Source organism: Balaenoptera borealis, assembly GCF_965194805.1.
Source record: "Balaenoptera borealis genome assembly, chromosome: 3".
Lineage (NCBI taxonomy): Eukaryota > Metazoa > Chordata > Mammalia > Artiodactyla > Balaenopteridae > Balaenoptera > Balaenoptera borealis.
The window spans coordinates 85870037-85889658 of record NC_138866.1 but is presented as its reverse complement, the minus strand read 5'-3'; the positions used below and the strand labels follow the sequence as shown (position 1 = coordinate 85889658).

At 40.3% G+C, this 19622-nt stretch overlaps 1 protein-coding gene across 1 annotated transcript in view; it reads right to left on the bottom strand.

The window, feature by feature from the left end:
* TMEM62 (transmembrane protein 62) overlaps positions 1-6988 on the bottom strand; it is a 45710-nt gene extending 38722 nt beyond the window's left edge. The window contains exon 1 of the mRNA XM_082388769.1: positions 6848-6988. The gene's annotated coding sequence lies outside the window, so the exon portion shown is untranslated. The remainder of the gene's footprint in view (positions 1-6847) is intronic.
* Positions 6989-19622: the final 12634 nt, after the last annotated feature.

Sequence of the window (19622 nt, the reverse complement as noted above, 5' to 3'; positions counted from 1 at the left end):
CACAGGGAAGCCTACATTTCGGCAACAACTGGACACTGTCCCGGGTGGTCTAGTGGCCAGTATTCAGCACTCTAACTGACACGGCCTGACTTCAGTCTCTGGCTGAGGAACCAAAATCCTGCTTCAAGCCACAACAGGCCAAGGCCACCCAAGATCAAGGACATAGCAAGAAGTCAGCAGTCTGCAACCTGGAAGAGTGTCTTCACCAGAACCTGACCACACTGGCACCCTGATCTTACACTTCCAGCCTACAGAACAGTGAGAAATAAATTTCTGTTATTTACAAACCACCCAGTCTGTGATATTCTGGTATAGCAGCCTGAATGGACTAAGATATCCAGGTAGTGGGTAATTACAAAGGCCTGAAGTAGGAAGGTGGAAGAGTGTGACATTGAGATTAGAAAGGAAGGATTGTAAAGACAGAAACTACAGAATTTGACAGCTGATTGGATATTTGAAGGAAGAACAAAAGATAGCTGAAATTTAGTATAAAATTTGGAACTCTAGTGATGAAAAAGACTAGGGCTATAGTGTATGTGTAGAGACCATTGTCCATATGAATAAAGTTTTTGGTTTTGTCTAATACTGCGCCACTGAAAAACATCTGGCTGAATATCTTTAAAGCAAATTTGGAAGATATGGTTGAGATAATCTGATTTAAAACACAGGCAATGTAGCATATTAAAAAATGCATTTGAAGAGGTTTTGGAGGTTTTCATATCTTATGAAAGATATGAAAATCATTTTCCAGAAATGGAATACAACAAGAAGCCATGTGATAGATGATAGGAACAGACTTGCTGTAAAGACATCTTGGACAGAGAAACATGGTTTAAAGTCACAAAGGCCACCAGTTTGAATTTCAGACACTGAATTGTAACCAAGCTGCTTCACCCAAGGTGCTCAAAGTGAAACAGAGCAGAACCCTATGGGGCCATCCCTCCTTTCTGTGTCCCCCGTCTCCTATTTGTAGGAGATGGGCTTCATTCAGCCTCCTTGACCTTCCCTGAGTTCCAAAGGGCAGGTTCAAACAGTTGCTAATCAGGGAAGAGAAGGGATACAGAGACAAGGGAGGAGCCACCAAGAAACAATAGTGCAGCCTTGGGGCAGGGTCCTGGTTCCTCAGGAAGGAATATATACATAACAATACCTTTGAGTTCTGTAGGAACTAAGGCCCCCACCCAGGTGGAGGATGGTAACTTCAGACTGAGCACAAGATTCCTGGAACACCGCCCTGTTACCTCACCACCGACCAATCAAAAGAAAGCCACGCACCATATAGCCCTCATCCCAAATTTTGCCTATAAAAACTTTTCCCCCAAAACCATCGGGGAGTTCAGGGCTTTTGAGCATGAGCCACCTGTTCTCCTTGCTTGGCACTGCAGTAAACCTTTCTCTGCTCCAAGCTTCAACATTTTGATTTACTTGGCCTCACTGTGCATCAGGCACACGAACTTTGTTCAGTAACAAAAGTGAGTAGAAACAGGAATTTATTTTATGTCATGATGGTTAATGATTCTCCAGAGAAATACTGGTTTGACCAGCTAATCACTACAAATTAGGATAAAAGCTGGTTCTCAGTTCCTGACAGTCAAAGGAGAAAGGTAGATTTCTTGTAATCTCATAAAGATAGCAAGCAGCAATTCACCATGAAAGCAAACTTTCCTAGAATTAAAGTGAAGGGAGAATTTATCTCTTGGACATTTCACATTACAATGTACATTGTCATCAATACTCATAAACTGAACTACGTGACTCATAAACATGAGTATTGATGACAGTGTACATTGTATTGTGAAATGTCCAAGTGATAAATTCTCCCTTCACTTTTTTTTAAATTAATTAATTTTATTTTATTTTAAAATTTTTGGCTGCATTGAGTCTTTGTTGCTGCACACGGACTTTCTCTATTTGCGGCGAGTGGGGGCTACTCTTCATTGCAGCGCGCGGGCTCCTCATTGCGGTGGCTTCTCTTGTGGCAGAGCACGGGCTCTAGGCATGCGGGCTTCAGCAGTTATGGCGTGTGGGCTCAGTAGTTGTGGCACACAGGCTTAGTTGCTCCACGGCATGTGGGATCTTCCCGGACTAGGGCTTGAACCTGTGTCCCCTGCATTGGCAGCCGGATTCCTAACCACTGCATCACCAGGGAAGCCCCTCCCTTGACTTTATTTCTAGGAAAGTTTGCTTTCATGGTGAATTGCTGCTTGCTATCTTTATGATAGCAATTGCCATCAGATCACTATTTCTATACTAACCTTATTTTAAAATCTGAAACTGTATTATTAAATCATTGTTCTGTGAAGTCATTTTGTTACCCAATGAGGTCCATTTGCTCGACACACAGTAAGCCAAACGATGAGACTCTGAGGATTATGGCTGAGAAAGAGTTTATTCACAAGGCAGCCAGACGAGGAAATGAGAGAACAAGTCTCAGATCTGCCTCCCCAAAGGCGAGGGGGGTGGGATATTTAAGGGATAAGCAGGGTGGTCTTAGGCATGGGGAAAGGTGATTGGAGGTAGGGGAAAAGGTGAGGTAATCGGTGTTCTTTGCAGGTGCATGTGGGTTACATGTTTCTGCATATTGAAAATGGAAATGCTTAGCATGATTAGAGGGTGGAGTTTTCAGGCTGTCTCACATCAAGAGGCTATTCATCAGACACCTGCCCTGGCCCAGTTTTAAAGGTCAGTGGCCCCAACCAGCCCCAGCCAGCTTGGACTGGGCAAGAGCTAACTGCAAGTTTCTGTAAAACAGCTGGGCTGTGTGAAGCTGGGGAGGTGTGGAAAGAAAAAGAAAGAAAGAGAGAGAGAGAGAGAGAAAGAAAAAAGAAAGAAAGAAAGAGAGAGAGAGAGAGAAAGAAAGAAAGAAAAAGAAAAAGAAAGAAAGGAAGAAAGAGAAAGGAAGGAAGGAAGAAGGGAGGGAAGAAAGGAAGGAAGGAAGAAAGGGAAGAAAGGAAGGAAAGAAGGAAGGAAGGAAGGGAAGGAAGGAAGGAAGAAAACCTTAATCAATGAAGGCCATTTACAGGCAGAGGGGTTTTAACAAGCCGTTCCCACACCTGTTGTTCTGTAAGACAAGCTCAAGAATTTTCATTACTTACCAGCTTCTGTTAACGCTATGGAGCATGGCTTCAATTTCCATAGAGAGCTAAAGTAGTATAATCAAAAGAGTTTTTCGTGTATATAAATGTTTTTAAAAATTATTTTTCAAAATCATGATAAAATACATATAACATGTTATATATCTATTAACTGAAAAACGTGCACAACCTAAGAGCATGTTTCAGTTTTATTCACAGACCTTACTGAGAACTATAGCCCAGGAGATAGCCTCTCAGATAGCTCTAAGGAACTGCTGTGAAGAGGCAGGGAAGGAGCCAGGATATATGTGAATGTTTTGCTGGGAAAAACATGTAGTCAGGCATAAAAAGATTACTGCTAATCACAAAGAACAGATATTTCAAGTGAATGATTTTAGCACTTTTCTCTATATGGGAAGATGCAAGAATCTGGGGTCATAGAAATTTTTCCTTGGATATGCATCTTAACTATCTAGGTGCCCTTTTATCCAAAGCACAGAATGCTTCTTATTCCATCCTGAATTCCCCTCAGGGTGGGTGACTGCAGTGGGTTGCAACTTAATCCTTGAAGAACTGGAATGGATGGCAACATTCCTTGTTTTACACATCTTAACAATGTTTAAGTGTACAATTCAGTGGCATTAAATACATTCACTTTGTTGTGCAACCATCACCACTTTGCATCTCCAGAACTCTTCAGCATTCCAAACTGAAATGTGTAACCATTAAACATTAATTCCCCATTCTTCCCTCCCTACCCCTGAGCCACTAGTAACCACTATTCTACTTTATGTCTTTATGAATTTGACTATTCTAGGTACCTCATATTAGTGGAATCATACAATATTTGTCATTTTGTGTCTGGCTTATTTCACTTCATAATGTTTTCAAGGTTCATCCATGTTGTGGCATATGTCAGAATTTCCTTTCCTTCTAAGGCTGAATAATATTTCATTATGTGAATATAGCACATTTTCTTTAATCATCCATCTGTCAATGGACATGTGGATTGTTTCCACCTTTGGGCTATTGTGAATAATGCTGCTAAACATCATTATGTACCAGACATTTTTAAAGCTTTTTAAGGAACACTCTTTTTTTAAAAAAATTGAAGTCTAGTTGATTTACAATATTGTGTTAGTTCAGGTGTACAGCAAAGTGATTCAGTTACACACACACACACACACACACACAAACACACACACACATATGAATATATATATTCTATTTCTAATTCTTTTCCATTATACAGTTGACAAAAAATTAATCAGTCTATCTAAGAAAGAAACAGAAATTTTTATTCAAGCCAAATTTGAGGATAATAACCTGGGAAAGCATCTCCAAAAGCTCTGAGAACTGTTCCTCCCATTAGAAGTCAAGGCACAGTTATGTAAGTTTTTTGAGAAAGAGGGCTGTACATTAAATTACATATTACTGACAGTTTACACAATCCAGATCTGAGCGCCATGGGACCCCTTATCAAGAAGGAATATTATCTTTAAGGAGTCATTGATGCTAGGAGAATGTTGCTCTTGATGATCGAGCAAGTATTTCTGATGGAGGAGGTTTGGTCGATGCATAATGCAGTTACACAATGCAGAGTGCAGGGAAAGAGGAGGCCAAAGGACATAGAAAATTTTTATGTTTAAATTTTTCTTATCTTGCCATAAAATATGAATTTTATTTCATAATAGTTTATTAAAAGATATTAAATTTAGTTCCCTGTGCTGTACAGTAAGTCCTTGTTGCTTATCTATTTTATATATGATAGTGTGCATGGTGGGGAGAATAAACTGGGATTAAAAGATGCACAAGGAACACTCCTTTAACTCCTTAGGAAACAGAAATTTGAGGGGAATTTTGTCTAGGTAGTTAAGACTCTGTATAAGGAACCTGAAACACCTGCAAAAGTAATAAGTCAGAGATCAAAGAAATTCTGATGCATACTACAACATGGATGAAACTTGAGGACATTATGCCAGTAAATTAAGTCAGTCACAAAAGACAAATACTGAATGATTCTGTTACCAAACACGAGTTCATGTCCCTGACTCACAGTGAAGCCAAACAAACCGAAACATTGGAATTTGGAGCAAAGAAAGGTTTATTGCAGGGCCAAGCAAGGAGAACAGGTGGCTCATGCCCCAAAAGCCCAAACTCCCCAGTGGTTTTAGAGGAGAAGTTTTTATAGGAAGAATTTGGGGTAAGGGCTGCAGAGTAGGTGACTTCTTCTGATTGGTTAGCGGTGACATAACACGGTGGTGCTCCAGGAATCTGGTGCTCTGCCTGAACTTACCATCCTCCACCTTGGTGGGGGGGGGGGGCCTTAGTTCCTGCAGGACAACTCAAAGATATTTTTATGTATACTTCCTCAGGAGGAACCAGGACCCTGCCCCAAGACTGAACTATTGTTTCCTGACTGCTCCTCCCTTTTTTCTGCATCCCCTCCATTCCCTGATGAACAACTGTTTGAATCTGCCCTTTGGAACTCAGGGAAGGTCAAGGAGGCTAAATGAAGCCTATTTCCTACAAGCAAGAAACAGGGATGGGACTTCCCAGTGGCGCAGTGGTTAAGAATCTGCCTGCCAATGCAGGGGACACGGGTTCAAGCCCTGGTCCGGGAAGGTCCCACATGCCGTGGAGCAACTAAGCCTGTGCACCACAACTACTGAGCCTGCGCTCTAGAGCCTGGGAGCCACAACTACTGAAGCCCATGTGCCTAGAGCCTGTGCTCCGCAACAAGAGAAGCCACTGCAATGAGAAGCCCGTGCACCACAAAAAAGAGTAGCCCCTGCTTGTGGCAGCTAGAATAAGCCTATGCACAGCAATAAAAACCCAACAGAGCCAAAAATAAATTAACTAATTAATTAATTTTTTAAAATGTAAGTGTTAAATGAGCAGATTGAAGTGCGTGTATTTAAAATTCAATTAAAAAAAGAAAAAGAAAGAAACAGGGACACAGAAAGACTTTTGTGCCCAGGAGGGCCCCACAGGTCCAGGTTTCAATTCCATTTATGTGAGGCACCAAGAGTAGTAAAATTCACAGAGACAGAAAGTAGAATGGTGGTTGCCAGGGGCTGGGGAGAGGGGGAAATGAGGAAGTAATGTTTAATAGGTACAGATTTTCAGTTTTGCAAGATGAAAAAAGTCTTTGAGATGCATGGTATAGTGAGGGTAGCAAAACAATGTGAATGCACTTAATGCCATTGTACACTTAAAATGTGCATGCCCACAATGTACACTTCAAAATCAAACTGAGTTCCCCTAAAGCCAGGTTCTTCTGCAGAGTTTATGATTAATTTCTCTATCCAAAACTTTATGACCTGTCTTGTCCCACACTTGTTCTCCCTCAAGATTGAGGAGTATTGGGAGAGGCGCCTTCAAGATGGTGGAGGAGTGAGATGTGGAGATCACCTTCCTCCCCACAAATGCATCAAAACTACATCTACATGTGGAACAACTCCTACAGAACACCTACTGAACACTGGTAGAAGACCTCAGACTTACCAAAAGGCAAGAAACTCCCTGCGTGCCTGGGTAGGGCAAAAGAAAAAAAGAAAAAACAGAGACAAAACATAGGGATGGGACCTGCACCTCTGGGAGGGAGCTGTGAAGGAGGAAAAGTTTCCACACACTAGGAAGCCCCTTCACTGGAGGAGACAAGGGGTGGCGGGGGGGAAGCTTCAGAGCCACAGAGGAGAGCACAGCAACAGGGTGCAGAGGGCAAAATGGAGACATGCCCGCACAGAGGATAGGGGCCGACCAGCACTCACCAGCCTGAGAGGCTTGTCTGCTCACCTGATGGGGCGGGTGTGGGCTGGGAGCTGAGGCTCGGGCTTCGGAGGTCAGATCCCAGGGAGAGGACTGCGGTTGGCTGCATAAACACAGCTTGAAGGGGGCTGGTGCGCCACAGCTAGCCGGGAGGGAGTCCGGGGAAAAGTCTGGAACTGCCTAAGAGGCAAGAGACCATTGTTTCAGGGTGCGTGAGGAGAGGGGATTCGGAGCACCACCTAAACGAGCTCCAGAGATGGGTGCGAGCCGTGGCTATCAGCGCGGACACCAGAGATGGGCAGGAAATGCTAAGGCTGCTGCTGCAGCCACCAAGAAGCCTGTGTGCAAACACAGGTCACTATCCACACCTCCTCTCCCAGGAGCCTGTGCAGCCCACCACAGCCAGGGTCCTGTGACCCAGGGACAACTTCCATGGGAAATCACACAGCATGCCTCAGGCTGGTCCAATGTCACACAGGCCTCCGCCACCGCAGGTTTGCCCCGCATTCCGTACCCCTCCCTTCTCCCGGCCTGAGTGAGCCAGAGCCCCCTAATCAGCCGCTCTTTTAACCCCCTCCTTTCTGGGCAAAGAACAGACGCCAGAGGGCAACCTACATGCAGAGGCGGGGCCAAATCCAAAGCTGAACCCCAGGAGCTACATGAACAAAGAAGAGAAAGGGAAATCTCTCTGTGCAGCATCAGGAGCAGTGGATTAAATCTCCACAGTCAACTTCATGTACCCTGCATCTGTGGAATACCTGAATAGACAATGAATCATCCCAAAATTGAGGCGGTGGACTTTGGGAGCAACTGTACACTTGGGGTTTGCTTTCTGCATCTAATTTGTTTCTGGTTTTATGTTTATCTTAGTTTAGTATTTAGAGTTTATTATCATTGGTAGATTTGTTTATTGATTTGGTGGCTCTCTTCCTTTATATATATATATATTTTTTCCTTTTTATCTTTTTGTGTGTGTGTATGTGTATGCTTCTTTGTGTGATTTTGTCTGTATAACTTTCCTTTTGCCATTTGTCCTAGGATTCTGTCTGTCTGTTTTTTGCTTTTTTTTTTAGTATAGTTTTTAGCACTTGTTATCACTGGTGGAGTTGTTTGTTGATTTGGTTGCTCTCTTTCTTTCTTTCTTTCTTTTTTATTACCGTTTAATAATTTTTTTATTTTAATAACTTTATTTTATTTTTCTTTCTTTCTTTCTTTTTTCTCCCTTTTATTCTGAGCCATGTGGCTGACATGGTCTTGGTGCTCTAGCCAGGTGTCAGGCCTGAGCCTCTGAGGTGGGAGAGCTGAGTTCAGGACATTGGTCCACGAGAGACCTCCTGGCTCCACGTAATATCAAATGACAAAAGTTCTCCCAGATTTCTCCATCTCAATGCTAAGACCCAGCTCCACCCAATGACCAGCAATCTACAGGGCTTGACATCCTATGTCAAACAACTAGCACACAGGAACACAACCCCACCCATTAGCAGAGAGGCAGCCTAAAATCATATTAAGTTCACAGACACGCCAAAACACACCACCGGACATGGTCCTACCCACAGAAAGACAAGATCTAGCCTCATCCACGAGAACACAGACACCAGTCCCCTCCACCAGGAAGCCTACACAACCCACTTAACCAATCTTAGCCACTGGGAGAAGACACCAAAAACAATGGGAACTATGAACCTACAGCCTGGGAAAAAGAGACCCCTAACACAGTAAGTTAAGCAAAATGAGAAGACAGAGAAATACATAGCAGACTAAGGAGCAAGGTAAAAACCCACCGGACCAAACAAACGAAGAAGAAATAGGCAGTCTACCTGAAAAAGAATTCAGAGTAATGATAGTAAAGATGATCCAAAATCTTGGAAATAGAATGGAGAAAATACAAGAAACGTTTAACAAGGACCTAGAAGAACTAAAGAGCAAACAAACAGTGATGAGCAACACAATAAATGAAATTAAAAATTCTGTAGAAGGGATCAATAGCAGAATAACTGAGGCAGAAGAACGGATAAGTGACCTGGAAGATAAAATAGTGGGAACAACTACTGCAGAGCAGAATAAAGAAAAAAGAAAGAAAAGAATTGAGGACAGTTTCAGACACCTCTGGGACAACATTAAATGCACCAACATTCGAAGTACAGGGGTTCCAGAAGAAGAAGAGAAAAAGTAAGGGACTGAGAAAATATTTGAAGAGACTATAGTTGAAAACTTTCCGAATATGGGAAAGGAAAGAGTCAATCAAATCCAGGAAGAGCAGAGAGTCCCATACAGGATAAACCCAAGGAGAAACACAACAAGACAGATATTAATCAAACTCTCAAAAATTAAATACAAAGAAAAATTATTAAAAGCAGCAAGGGAAAACCAACAAATAACATACAAGGGAATCCCCATAAGGTTAACAGCTGATCTTTCAGCAGAAATTCTGCAAGCCTGAAGGGAGTGGCAGGACATACTTAAAGTGATGAAAAGGAAAAACCTACTACCAAGATTACTCTACCCAGCAAGGATCTCATTCAGATTCAATGGAGAAATTAAAACCATTACAGACAAGCAAAAGCTAAGAGAATTCAGCACCACCAAACCAGCTCTACAACAAATGCTAAAGGAACTTCTTTAGGCAGGAAACACAAGAGAAGGAAAAGATGTACAATAACAAACAAAAAGCAATTAAGAAATGGTAATAGGAACATACATATTGATAACTACCTTAAATGTAAATGGATTAAATGCTCCAACCAAAAGACATAGACTAGCTGAATGGATACAAAAACAAGACCCATATATATGCTGTCTACAAGAGACCCACTTCAGACCTAGGGACACATACAGAGTGAGTGAGAGGATGGGAAAAGATATTCCAAGCAAACGGAAATCAAAAGAAAGCTGGAGTAGCAATTCTCATATCAGACAAAATAGACTTTAAAACAAAGATTATTACAAGAGACAAAGAAGGACACTACATAATGATCAAGGGATCAATCCAAGAAGAAGATATAACAATTGTAAATATTTATGCACCCGACACAGGAGCACCTCCATACATAAGGCAAATGCTAACAGCCACAAAAGGGGAAATTGAGAGTAACGCAATCATAGTAGGGGACTTTAACACCCCACTTTCACCAATGGACAGATCATCCAAAATGAAAATAAATAAGGAAATACAAGCTTTAAATGATACATTAAACAAGATAGACTTAATTGATATTTATAGGACATTCCATCCAAAAACAGCAGAATACACTTTCTTCTCAAGGGCTCATGGAACATTCTCCAGGATAGATCATATCTTTGGTCACAAACCAAGCCTTGGTAAATTTAAGAAAATTGAAATTGTATCAAGTATCTTTTCTGACTACAATGCTATGACACTAGATATCAATTACAGGAAAAAAAATCTGTAAAAAATACAAACACATGGAGGCTAAACAACACTGCTAAATAACCAAGAGATCACTAAAGAAATCAAGGAGGAAATCAAAAAATACCTAGAGACAAAAGACAATGAAAACATGACGATCCAAAACCTATGGGATGCAGCAAAAGCAGTTCTAAGAGGGAAGTTTATAGCAATACAATCTTACCTCAAGAAACAAGAAACATCTCAAATAGACAACCTAACATTACACTTAAAGCAATTAGAGAAAGAAGAACAAAAAACCCCCAAAGTTAGCAGAAGGAAAGAAATCATAAAGATCAGATCAGAAATAAATGAAAAAGAAGGAAACGATAGCAAAGATCAATAAAACTAAAACCTGGTTCTTTGAGACGATAAACAAAATTGATAAACCATTAGCCAGACTCATCAAGAAAAAAAGGGAGAAGACTCAGATCAATAGCATTAGAAATGAAAAAGGAGAAGTAACAACTGACACTGCAGAAATACAAAGGATCATGAGAGATTACTACAAGCAACTCTATGCCAATAAAATGGACAACCTGGAAGAAATGGACAAATTCTTAGAAATGCATAACCTTCTGAGACTGAACCAGGAAGAAATAGAAAACATGAACAGACCAATCACAAGCACTGAAATTGAGACTGTGATTTAAAATCTTCCAACAAACAAAAACCTAGGACCAGATGGCTTCACAGGCGAATTCTATCAAACATTTAGAGAAGAGCTAACACCTATCCTTCTAAAACTCTTCCAAAATATAGCAGAGGGAGGAACACTCCCAAACTCATTCTACGAGGCCACCATCACCCTGATACCACCACCAGACAAAGATGTCACAAAGAAAGAAAATGACAGGCAAATATCACTGATGAACATAGATGCAAAAATCCTCAACAAAATACTAGCAAACAGAATCCAACAGCACATTAAAAGGATCATAGACCATGATCAAGTGGGGTTTATCCCAGGAATGCAAGGATTCTTCAATATACTCAAATCAATCAATGAGATATACCATATTAACAAACTGAAGAATAAAAACCATATGATCATCTCAATAGATGCAGAAAAAACTTTTGACAAAATTCAACACCCATTTATGATAAAAACCCTCCAGAAAGTAGGCATAGAGGGAACTTACCTCAACATAATAAAGGCCATATATGAGAAACCCACAGCCAATATCGTTCTCAAGGTGAAAAACTGCAACTATTTCCACTAAGATCAGGAACAAGACAAGGTTGTTCACTCTCACCACTGTTATTCAACATAGTTTTGGAAGTTTTAGCCACAGCAATCAGGAAGAAAAAGAAATAAATGGAATCCAAATTGGAAAAGATGAAGTAAAACTGTCACTGTTTGCAGATGACATGATACTATACATAGAGAATCCTGAAGATGCCACCAGAAAACTACCAGAGCTAATCAATGAATTTGGTAAAGTTGCAGGATACAAAATTAATGCACAGAAATCTCTTGCATTCCTATACACTAATGATGAGATATCTGAAAGAGAAATTAAGGAAACACTCCCATTTACCATTGCAACAAAAAGAATACAATACCTAGGAATAAACCTACCTAAGGAGACAAAAGACCTGTATGCAGAAAACTATAAGACACTGATGAAAGAAATTAAAGATGTTACAAACAGATGGAGAGATATACCATGTACTTCGACTGGAAGAATCAACATTGTGAAAATTACTATACTACCCAAAGCAATCTATTGGCATAGATACCAATGGCATTTTTTACAGAACTAGAACAAAAAATTTCACAATTTGTATGGAAACACAAAAGACCCTGAATAGCCAAAGCAATCTTGAGAAAGAAAAACGGAGCTGGAGGAATCAGGGTCCCTGACTTCGGACTATACTACAAAGCTAGAGTAATCAAGACAATATGGTACTGGCACAAAAACAGAAATATAGATCAATGGAACAGGACGGAAAGCCCAGAGATAAACCCACACACATATGATCACCTTATCTTTGATAAAGGAGGCAAGAATATACAATGGAGAAAAGACAGTCTCTTCAATAAGTGATGCTGGGAAAACTGGACAGCTACATGTAAAAGAATGAAATTAGAACACTCCCTAACACCATACACAAAAATAAACTCAAAATGGATTAAAGACCTAAATGTAAGGCCAGACAATATAAAATGCTTAGAAGAAAACATAGGCAGAACACACTATGACATAAATCACAGCAAGATCTTTTTTGACCCACCTCCTACAGAAATGGAAATAAAAACAAAAATAAACAAATGGGACCCAATGAAACTTAAAAGCTTTTACAGAGCAAGGGAAACCAGAAACAAGGTGAAAGGCAACCCTCAGAATGGGAGAAAATATTTGCAAAGAAGCAACAGACAATGGATTAATCTCCAAAATATACAAACAGCTCATGCAGCTCAATATCAAAAAAACAAACAATCCAATCAATAAATGGGCAGAAGATCTAAATAAACATTTCAGCAAAGAAGACATACAGATGGCCAAGAGGCACATGAAAAGATGCTCAACAGCACTAATTATCAGAGAAATTCAAATCAAAACTACAATGAAGTATCACCTCATACCGGGCAGAATGGCCATCATCAGAAAATCTACAAACAATAAATGCCAGAGAGGATGTGGAGAAAAGGGAACTGTCTTGCACTGTTGGTGGGAATGTAAATTGATACAGCCACTATGGAGAATAGTATGGAGGTTCATTAAAAAACTAAAAATAGAACTACCCAGCAATCCCACTACTGGGCATATATCCTGAAAAAACCATAATTCAAAAAGAGTCATGTACCACAATGTTCATTGCAGCTCTATTTACAATAGCCAGGACATGGAAGCAACCTAAGTGTCCATCGACAGATGAATGGATAAAGATGTGGCACATACATACAATGGAATATTACTCACCCATAAAAAGAAACAAAATTGAGTTATTTGTAGTGAGGTGGAACCAGAAGGCTGACGATTGTGATTCCTGAAACACCACGGTGTTACCTCACCACCAACCAATCAGAAGAAATTCATGCATCCTGCAGCCCTCCCCCCAAAATTTGCCTTTAAAAACCCTTCTCTGAAATCTGCCTGCCAGTGCAGGGGACAGGGGTTCGAGCCCTGGTCTGGGAGGATCCCACATGCCACGGAGCGACTAGGCCCGTGAGCCACAATTGCTGAGCCTGCGCGTCTGGAGCCTGTGCTCCGCAACAAGAGAGGCCGCGATAGTGAGAGGCCTGTGCATTGCGATGAAGAGTGGCCCCCACTTGCCGCAACTAGAGAAAGCCCTCACACAGAAACGGAGACCAAACACAGCCATAAATAAAATAAATAAATAAATAATTTTTAAAAACCCTTCTCTGAAGACCATCAAGGAGTTCAGGTCTCTTGAGTATGAGCCAGCTTTACTGCTTGCTTGGCCCTTGCGATAAACCTTTCTCTCCTCAGAACTCTGACATTTCTGTTTGTTTGGCATTACCGTTTGTTGGGTGCACAGACTTGGGGTTGACAACAAAAATGTACACAACGTACACTTTAAAATTAAAATAGTAAATTTTGTGTTATGTATATTTTACCACAATTTCTAAAATAAGGATAAGTAGTAAACTAAAAAAAAATAAAGGTGGGAGGCTTGAACCTAGGTCACTATTAAAATGATCACCATTCATAAGTCATTTTATGGTTGAGTAAAAGAGACAATGACCAGATAGCCACTTTGGAATGAGTCAATCAAGGCAAGTTTGATTAACTTCAAATCCATTCTTTACATCTATTTAAATGTATGAAACAGATTTACAAACAATCATAAGATTGTCAGCTTTCACTTTCCTGTGATACAAATGCCACTCTGCCATCCCTGCAATGAAGCATGAATCCACAAGCTTTAAATTAAAAAAAAAAAAAATGCAGAGGACTAATGCCTTCATCAAAAATCAGAAAAAGCACCAAAATCAGTCATTAAAACTAAAAACTACCAGAAAAATATTTTGGTCACATTATTACTATTTATTTTTAATATTTAAAAATTAGCCTTTGGGACTTCCCTGGTGGTCCAGTGGCTAACACTCCAAGCTCCCAATGCAGGGGGCCCAGGCTCAATCCCTGGTCAGGGAACTAGCTCCTACATGCCACAACTAAGAGTTCACATGCTGCAATGAAAGATCCCGCATGCTGCAACTAGAGATCCCACATGCCACAACAAAAATCCCACGTGCTGCAACTGACACCCAGTGCTGTCAAATAAATAAATAAATAAATAAATACTTTAAAAAATTAACCTTTATTTCTGAAGCTGGTGGTGGATACACTGGTATTCATTCTACCGTTATTCTTTAACTTGTACACATGTTACATGTAATCTTTAGTAGTATAAAATATTTAACACAAAATTCTTATGAGATACATTTAATAAAAATATAATAAATTCATACTTTATCCATCAAAGTATAAAAAATATTAAAATGTACATTCAACTTACAACTTATCCTAAGTATTTCTACTTACAACTTATCCTAAGGAAAAATATGGATGTTTATAGAAATTTACCAATAAATATGTTTTTTAAAGCAAAATTTGGGAATTCCCTGGTGGTCCAGTGGTTAGAACTTGGCACTCTCACTGCTGGGGGCAGGGTTCAATCCCTGGTCAGGGAACTAAGATCCCTGGAAGCTGCGTGGCCAAAAAATAAATAAATAAATAATTTAAAAAATTTAAAAATAAAGCAAAATTTATAATAGGAGAAAACTGGAAACAAACTACAGTAAACGTTCCACAATAAGAGTCTTAAAAATAAAATGTCACAGCCATATAAGGGAATTACATGCAATAATCTTAAAACAATTTTGAAGAAAAATATTAATGTTATGAAAATATGTTAATAACATGATAATGAGTATTTTATAAAGCTTTACAGTATAATGTCATTTTACACACATACACACACACACACACACACAGAAAAAAGCCTGGAAACATGTATAGCAAACTGTCAATAATGCTTATCTTGGGATAGTGAGATTTTATGAAATTATAGGTTATTTATATTTCCTTCTCTTTGCTTATACATATTTTCTGAGTTGTTAACAATAACCATGTAAAGAGAAGAAAAATTTTGTTTTGTTTTGGGTTAGCAAATTTTTTCTGTAAAGGACCTGATAGTAAATGTTTCAGGTTTAGTGGACCAGATTGTCTCTTTTGTAATTATTCAACTCTACCTTTACCCAAAAGAAGCCAGAGTCAATACATAAACGAATGAAGTGGCAGCGTTCCAATAAAACTTTACATATGGACACTGAAATTTGAAGTTCATGTATTTTTCATGTACTATGAAATATTCTTCTTTTGATTTATTTTTCAACCATCTGAAATGTAAAAACTGTTGTTAGCCTGAAGGCTGTACAAAAACAGGCAGCAGGTGGATTGGGGGCCACATTTTGCTAACCCCTGCTCTAGGACAACTATTCTTATCTTGCACAACTCCTTTTCCTACAGCGATGAATTATCTCGGTTTTTCTATATGTTTGGTTTTTCAAGTTCTTATCACTAATTGTCTGAACTTCTACTTGGCATTTTTAAACCCTTCAAGTATTGTGTCACTCTGATTTTTCAGAAACAGCATCTCCCAGAGCTTTCTAACTTCTAACCTGGCCTGTTTGTTCACCATGTCTGGTGCACAACTGTTGTCTGGGTATCTGTTTTCACTCTGTGCCTAGGGATTTCTTTTGCCTTTTATCTCTGTTAGTAATACAGTGTTCCATGTATTGCTTATACTCAGCTCACCTCCATTTTTTCAAGTTTCAGTGTCCACATATAAAGTTTTTTTAATTAACTTAATTAATTAATTAATTATTTTTGGCTGTGTCGTGTCTTAGTTGCGGCAGGCAGGATCTTTCGTTGCGGTGCACAAGATCTTCAATGGGGCGCAAGGGCTTCTCTCTAGTTGTTGCGTGCGGGCTCCAGAGCACATGGGCTCTGCAGTTTGCTGCACGTGGGCTCTCTAGTTGAGGCGTGCGGGCTCAGTAGCTGTGACACGAACTTAGTTGCCCCATGGCACGTGGGATCTTACTTCCCTGACTAGCAATTGAACCCACATCCCCTGAATTGGAAGGCGGGTTCTTTACCACTGGACCACCAGGGAAGTCCTACCACACATAAAGTTTTATTGGAACACTGCCACATTTTAAGGGAAAAGATGCCTGTATAGAATATATAGTTGGTTGGCAAGCTGCATCGACAGGTTCTCAAACCATCGTGGGTCCATCATGGGTCCCATGTGGGTCCTCTTCCTAGAATTTACTCAGATCCTGGACAAAGAAATTTGCTCATGTCTATTTAATGTGTTCACCAAACCACTTGAACCCCAGGATTGAAGTAGTCGTCTGCAAACTAGGGCATATAACTCCTTTCAAAGACTTGGTGGAATCATCAACTTTGTCTATTTCCAAACTAGATTTTGTTTTTAATTTATATTTTATTTTTGGCTGTGTTGGGTCTTTGTTGCTATGCGCGGGCTTTCTCTAGTTGCGGTGTGCGGGCTTCTTATTGCGGTGGCTTCTCTTGTTGCGTAGCACGGGCTCTAGGTACACGGGCTTCAGTAGTTGTGGCACGCGGGCTCAGTAGTTGTGGTTTGTGGGCTCTAGAGTGCAGGCTCAGTAGTTGTGGCTCACAGGCTTCATTGCTCCCCAGCATGTGGGATCTTCCCAGACCAGGGCTCGAACCCGTGTCCCCTGCCTTGGCAGGCAGATTCTTAACCACTGCGCCACCAGGGAAGTCCTCCAAACTAGATTTTATTCTCCTGGTAGACTGAGCTATTTCCTGCATGTCTAAACAAAGTTCTTTCCATTGAGCATTTAGTCTCATTTCTTCCCAATCACTTCCACATCTCCATGCCCAGGCGCCTCTGTGAAGAGCACATTCCCTCGAGTCTTATGGATCTTGATTCACATCCTGACTCTATTTCTTCCTAGTTGTGTTACCTTTGGCAAATTCTTTATCTGTCTGATCCTTTTTCCACACCCTTTCCCCTCCACTATGGCTGAAATGCTCTTGTGTTTCATCACCTGCAGGGCCAGGATCCTCTGACCAGCAGTGCCCTAAATGATCCAGGGCTTAGATCCAGGGCTGAGAGTAAAACCAAGATCCAGGTCTATTTATGCCCCCTAACCTATGTCTGACTCAATTTGAACCAGCAATCTGAGTTTCACTCCAGAAATGATTCCGAGTGTGGAAATCCTCTTCTCTAAAATGAAGCTAACCCCAACAAACCAAGCCAAACTCAGAAATGAAATCTCTGATCTGAGGACTAATTCTTCCAAAATTGGTGCTGAAGTCTCCAACCCTGATTATTTCACCACATTCTCAGGACTTTCCTGGTTCTAACAGAGGGTTGATCTCAGCTGTGGGAATGATCTTAGTCCAAGACTAAAGACTAAAGTGGACCACCCTCTCCACATCCTTTGACCCTATTGACCTCAATGACCCCTGCTTCTTAGCTTAATATGAGAACCTCTTTCTTCAAGTGAACCTGCCCCCAAATCGGTTTGCTATGGTCCACAGTCTCCCTGAGAGGACAGACAGCCAGCCCCCCTCCCCCGCCCCACTTTTCTCAGCTCAGAAATCAGCACTCCTGGGACAGGTAGCAGGAGTAGAAGCTGCGAAGAAATTGAATCAGAAAATGAGGACAGTGGTACCATTCTATAATTTTCTTTCTTTCTTTGCTTCTTCTTTAAAATTTATATTTCCTTTAGTAAGCACAAGACTCAGCTTAGGTTTATATTGTTTTGTTTTCTAAACCGATCATGAGATAAGATGAGTCCCCCTCTCTGAAGACAGGCTAACTTTTCCACCCCAGAGCAAACAATCATTATTCAAACCACTAAGCATTCACCATACATAAATGCCTTTTCAAATTTGCAGAGGGTATACTGGATTTGCTTCCATACATGTTTCATTTTTATACCTGTGTTCCAACCCTGCAACATTCAAATTGCTGGCATTTAACAAATCATGCCTGGTCCCGGACTTGCCTGGTGGTCCAGTGGTTAAGACTCTTTGCTTCCACTCCAGGGGACAGGGGTTTGATCCCTTGTCTAGGAACTAAGATCCCACATGCCGCGAGGTGCAGCCAAAAAGAAAAAAGAAAAAGAAAAAGAAAAACAGTCCCTAATGTCAAAAAGGAAGGAAATATTTCTTGACAAGGAACATGCTGACCCAACTGAGACAATCCAGGAACTCTAGTCAATGAACAAGACAAATAAAAGGCTAAGGATAACCACTCATGTAAATTACAGACTAACAGGAAGCTGGGATAATCTTACTAGAGTAGTAAAAATAATTTGACAACTTTTACAAATGGAAACGTTCAATTCAATGTAGATGCTTAATTTGTACATACATAAACATATATATTCGCTTTACATCCTTTATATTTATTCAAGTTCTGCCTGCACATGATTTTTTTGTTTTCCCAACTTTCTGAAGTTGCTCCACCCACACACACACTCCCTCCACACCAGGTGCCTTAGTCCCATTAACAATATTCCTGACAGGAGAGCTCAGGTGTCTCTTCACATACCTCCAAAGCCTCGGCTGGGAAGGGAGGGCTATTATTTTTATCCAGAGCTCCCATCGTACCTGAATAGAGAAAATATGAAGAAGTTTGGCCTCTACTGAATCCCCCCAGGTTCCCCCCCCCCATGGCACTATTTTCTAATATAATTTTTATTTTACTCAAAATTATACATGCTCTCAGTTTAAGGAAGCAATATTTCAACAAATTTGTGACTAAGAAAATGGCGTTTACTACCAAGAAAATGTTGGGTCCCAAGTGTTCCCCATTCACACATTCCAGAGGAGACTTTCAATTCTGGAGCTCACTCTTTTTTATCAACCTCCATATCTCTCTTGACATGCCAATCATGATAGTTTTGGGCTCTCAGGATTAAGTGATATCCTACTGACTCCCACTTAGGAACAAACCCTCTTTCATAACCACCACAAGGACTACCTTAATTCATACCCAGACCCCTCCTCCCAAAACAGTTGTATCACAATTTTGGTTAAGTCTGTATTCAGGGTTGACCTCATTGTGACTATGTAATTTCTACTTGGAGCAGAGCTGTATCATTTTCTAAGACAGGGGTAGACACACTTTCTGTAAAGGACCAGATAATATATGTTTCAGGTTTTGTGGGCCATCTGGTCTCTGTAGCAAGTACTCAGCTCTGCTGTGGCAACATGAAAGCAGCCAGAGACAAGTGGCAACATTCCAATAAAACTTTATGCACACTGAAATATTAATTTCAAATAACTTTCACATGTCACAAAATATTATTATTCTTGATTTTTATGACCACTTAA